The 5,542-nt window shown below is 39.3% G+C and overlaps 1 pseudogene; it reads right to left on the reverse strand.

The window, feature by feature from the left end:
• Window positions 1-1,953: 1,953 nt before the first annotated feature.
• Window positions 1,954-2,744, reverse strand: LOC143383320 (mortality factor 4-like protein 1 pseudogene; annotated as a pseudogene).
• Window positions 2,745-5,542: the final 2,798 nt, after the last annotated feature.

The raw sequence follows: 5,542 nt of genomic DNA on the forward strand, positions 1-5,542 counted from the left end.
ATTTTAATGTTTTCTTTTTTTTTTAATTTTGAGACATAATCTCTCTAAATTGCTCAGGCTGGCCCACCTCCTGAGTAGCTGGGATTACAGGTGTGTGCCAATGAAGCCAGATTTAAAGTTAGGTAGTCAGTGTAGTTAGGTAAATCGGGTCTAATATGGAGTGAAATCTAAAATGGAGGCCATGCTGGGAATGACTCAGGGAAAACGCAGGACAACTCATGGAATGTTAATGAAGTCCTGAAAAGGCCCTAGGCCAAAGACCACCTCAAAGAAATGTTAATGGAGCTCAGGAAACAGCCCCCAACAGATTTGGAGATAGCCCATCCTAGAGAAATGATAAGCCCATCCCAAAAGGTGATAATTGGGCCCACCTGTGTCCTAACCCCTTCAACCTACATTCCATCACCAAAACTATAAAAAGGGGAAACAACCGCACTTCCACGGATTCCCACCTCTTGGGTCCCCTTCTTCCTCCGGGAGAAGTCTTTTCTGCTGTCCTTTAATAAACTTCTAATTTCTATTCTGACCTTGCCTTGGTGTTATTCTTCAACATTGGGGAAGCAAGAACTCGTCACCGGTCAACAGCGGTATCACCAACATGCCCAGTTAAGAACTGAATTTCTTTAAAAGATATAGGGCTTTTAGATTTCAGTTTGTGTACATTCTCTTAAGTTGCATTCTCAGGAAATTTGTTTTCATTTATATTGAATTTATTATTATAATGTTTATGATGACCTTTGAATGTCTGAAAAAAATTAATGATGTTCTCTTTTCCACTCTAGATATCGATAATTCATACATTCATTCTCTCTCTCTCTCTCCCCTCCCTCTCTCTCTCTCTCTCTGAGGGTCATGCCATATTGCCCTGGCTGGTCTCCAACTCCTGGGCCCAGGGGATCCTCCTGAGTAGCTGGGATTATGGGTTCCCCTCACTGTGCTTGGCTATTTTTTTCTCTCTCCATTAACTTGCTCGGATTTTTACTAATTTTATTAACCTTTTTAAGAAACTAAATTTTAATTTTCTCTGTTGTATACTTGTATATGTCTACTTCAGTATATGTCATCTCTGCTCTTCAGCCTTTCATTCTACTTGAGTAATTTATTCTTTGTAGCTTCTTAGCAAACCGGTATAATTGATTTAAAATATTTTAATCTAAGCTTCCAAAGTCTATAACTTTTCTTCTAAAGTACTACTTTAACTATATTCCACAAATTTTGATGTGTTGTCATTATTGTTTAGTGGGTAATTTTTGTTGTTATAATTGACATATTTTCCTCTAGTTGTTCTATCAAGTCCTGAGAGTTTTAAAATGTTTTTTGAAATTAAAAAAAAAAAATTATTGAAGATTTGAAAAACAATTCCTAAAAAGATTGACTTTTCCAGAAAATTATAGCTACACAATGCATTGTCTATCATGTTAAAACGTGCATAAGACACAAATAAAAAAGCCATGAAACAAGCCACCATTCTTCAACAATTTGAGCAAAGATATAATACCTAAGGAACAACATGGATGACTTGCAAAGGATGGGTCTTTACTTTAAGCACTATTAAAAAAAGGAGGGGGAGCAAAAATGGATGAGTGTATTCAGTTATACACACCGAATTGAAACTTTGGCACTAGGAATCAGAACATTTTATCATAGCATTAACATATTATAAAAGTGTGTAGTGTCAAAGGAATAGAACCACCAGCATTCAAGAGCAGCTTTTGGGGCTGGGGTTGTGGCTCAGTGGTAGAGCACGCACCTAGCATGTGCAAGGCCCTGGTTTCCATCCTCAGCACCACATATAAGTAAATAAAATAAAGTTATTGTGTCCATCCACAACTGAAAATATTTTTAAAATTCAAACAGTTAAAAAAAATTCTATTATACACCAACATCTTCAAAGGACCAAGAACAAAAATGTGTTTATAGAGATCCAGACACAAGTGAATGAAGAGCATCTCCTCACACTGCTTTCCCATGGTACTCAGGAGGGGCTACTTTATTAATCGCTGGCACTACACAGATTTGCAGAATTCTTTGTCAGGTACTTGAAGAAATCGTGAAGATAATTCAGTAATAAAGCAAGGCTCTTCTCATCCAGAGGTGTATAGGCCAACATTGCTCCAATTCCTACAAATAATCTCAGTAGATGTGGCGCTCCATATACCTGAGACATGGGTGCATCAGGATGATCTACAAGAATTTCAGCATAGTGTGGTCTCTTGAATTTGTAGAGCAGTGGGGTGCCCATTGAAGTATTCTTTTATTCCTGCCACAATTCATTAATAGCATACTTATTATCTATTTCCTTGAGATTTCTTATAAATTGCATAATATCTGGAATAGAATCCACATTCTTCTTTGCAGGAAGATAAAGGAGCTATTTTGTCTGGTAAAATTAAGTCCCAGTCATCAACAAGCCGTGGTTTTAGCTCTTCGGGAATCTTACTTTAGCTTCAACTCTGTTCATAAATGTTTCTTCATTTTCAATAGTAGGATCTAGCTGGGGCCCTTTTCTTCCAAGGAGGTGGAGGTGTCGCACTAGTTACTGCCACCATCTCCATTTCCAAGTGTTTTCTGTTTTTTCTTTTTTGTTTTCACCTCAACCTTTTCTGTTACAGACTAGATGTCTTCTTTCCTGGAACCCCCCTTTCACCTTCTCCTTGCATACTGCCCCCATTGGCTTTTGGAGTTCTCACTGTTTCTGCAGATCGGTGTCCACGTACCTGAGAACTCTGCTCACTGGAACCCATTCATCCCTGCTGCAGTCTGGCTGGGCACAATTCAGGAGCCACTTGTCAAAAGAAACTAACTTTATTTTTAGGACCACACCCGATAAACAAAACAGCTCCTCAGGAAAAAACCCTCAGAGCCCAACTGCCACCACCGGCTTCCCACAAGCCACACACCCCAACCACCTCTTCCTCCCACAATCCTCCTGCTCTTGAGGCCCATTGGCTGGGTCGCATGGGCGGAGCCAAAAAAGTCCCCCAATGAGCAGCTCCGTGGTCTGAAAGGGCAGGGAAACAGCCCAATGAGCATCACCGCAGAGGAGCCAATCAGCTAGATGTTGCTAGATGTTGCTGGGGCCGCTGTGAGCCAATCATCAGCTGGTAGTCTGAAAGGGCAGGGAAACAGCTCAATGAGCATCTCCACAGAGGAGCCAATCAGCTAGGTGTTGCTGGGGCCACTGTGAGCCAATCATCAGCTGGCAGTCTGAAAGTTTGCTGGAGCCCTTTCGGCTGTGGCTCTCAACACATCCCAATTTTTACTCCAGCCGCTGTAATGTATAAAGTATTTCACTTGTTTGTCCTTTATGGCAACCTTAACACACTATGCTTCACAAAGAGGCCCATGAAAGCACCCTACTCGCTCACCTTCCTGGCATTTCAGCTTCAGATCCTGCTTGAGCGCAGTTTGTAAGTGACTCATCGCTGCCTCCTTCTCCCACCACCGGTGACTACCGCTCCCTACTCTTTACCAGACCCAACTTATTGTCAGAGGCGAGGTCAGGCACTGCAAGCTCCACGTCTTGGGTCTGATTTGGAGTTTTGAAATTTCAAACCACTATTGTGGATTCATCTGTTTCTCCCTTTAGTTTGTTCAGTTTTTGCTTCACGTATTTTGAATCTTTATTACTTGGTGTATACACATTTGTGTGTCATTTTAATGAATTGACCCTGCTGTCATTCCTTTTATCTCTTAATATCAATTTTGTCTAATAGTAGTACAACCAGGCCAGTTTTCTTGTACTTACTATTTGGATGGCATACCTTATTCCATCTTTTTTCCTTGAACTTATTTGTTATTTTACACTTAAAATGCATCTCTTGGGGGCTGGGGAGGTATATAGCTCAGTTGATAAAGTGCTTTCCTCTTGTGCACAATGCCCTGGGTTCAATCCCCAGCATCACACACACTCTCACACACACAAACAACAACAACAACAACAACAACAAAACATCTCTTGCAGGCAGCATGTGGTTGAGTTTGACTTAAAAAAAAAAAAATTCAGTATGACAATCTCTGGACCATTCACATTGATCATTAACTTGTCTGGGTTCATGTTTGCTTTTTTGTTGATTTCTATTTGTCCCATTTAAAAATCCACTACTTCTCCTTTCCTGCCTTTTTTGAGGGGGTTAATCAATTTTTTCTAATACATTTTTTTTGTATTTGCTTTTCAGCTATATTTCTATGTATCTATTGTAGGAATTACAATAGACATTCTTATTTAACAGAGTCTGCTTGGAATTAATATTGTATCACTTGAGTATATGAAGTTTTCTTAATTAGCTACATACTTACTGGCTACTTGCTTCCTGTATTTTCATAGATTGGGAGTCTTTTTTTGTGAATGTTGGTGATTTTAGAGAGGGTCTAAGTTTCTTTGGGCCTTGCTAAATTGCTGAAGCTGTCCTCAAACTTGGAATCATCTTGCCTCAGTCTCCAGTCACTGGGATTACAAATGTGTGTCACAATGCCAGGCTTGAGGATTTTGCTTTAATATTCAGTATTGTTAGAGGCTGGAACATTCTGTGGCACAGTGTGTAGGCATGCATTGTACGTAAGCACTTTGTACACATTTATTCATTGGTGAATCTGTTAGGTATGTAGTGATATCTCATTGTGGTTGTAATTTTTCTGTTTCCTTGATAAAAAAATTTGAGCACCTTTTTGTTTGAAGTGCTTATTTGCTGTCCCCCCCCCCATTTCCTATTTGATTGTTATCTACTGATCTATAGGGGTTCTTTATATATTCTGGATGAATCTTTATTCAAATACATTATGAACATTCTCCCACTTTGTGTTTTGTTCTTCCATATTCTTAATCATCGTTTGATAAAAATAGATTCTTAAACTTAATATGGTAAAATTTACCACTTTTTTATTTCTGGTTAGTGCTTTCTTAGCTCTTTTAAGAAATCTTTGGGGGCTGGGATTGTGGCTCAGTGACTATGCGCTTGCCTTGTACATGTGAGGCCCTGGGTTCGATCCTCAGCACCACATAAAAAGAAAATTACGTTTTTTTTTTTTTTTTAATGTCCTCATTTGCTATTAAAAAAAAAAAAAGAAATCTTTGCAACCTCAGTTCTATAAAGATATTGTTTTCCTCTAAAGAATTTGTTTTACTTTTTAGAATTTGATCATTTATACATCTGGCATTGGTTGTGTGCAGTGTGAAGTAAGAGGCAAGAGTAATTTTTTGCCAGGCACAGTGGTGCACACCTGTAATCCCAGCTGTGAAGGAGGCCAAGACAGGAGGATCACAAGTTTGAGAGCAGCTTCAGCAAGGACCTATCCGAAAACAAAAAAACAAAACGGCGGGGGGCGGGGGTGTGGGTGGTGGTGCTGGGGATGTGGCTCAGTGGTTAAATGCTCCTGGGTTCAATCCTGGTAATCAAAAAAAAAAAAAAAAAGTAATTTTTCATTCATATGGATATGTGACTGACCTAATGCTCCTTATTGAAAAGACCACCATTTCCAAACTACATTGCAGAGGAACTTTTATTATAAATCAGATGACCACACATATATATGTTGGGCCTTT

Source organism: Callospermophilus lateralis, chromosome 18, assembly GCF_048772815.1.
Source record: "Callospermophilus lateralis isolate mCalLat2 chromosome 18, mCalLat2.hap1, whole genome shotgun sequence".
In the NCBI taxonomy this organism is placed as follows: Eukaryota; Metazoa; Chordata; class Mammalia; order Rodentia; family Sciuridae; genus Callospermophilus; species Callospermophilus lateralis.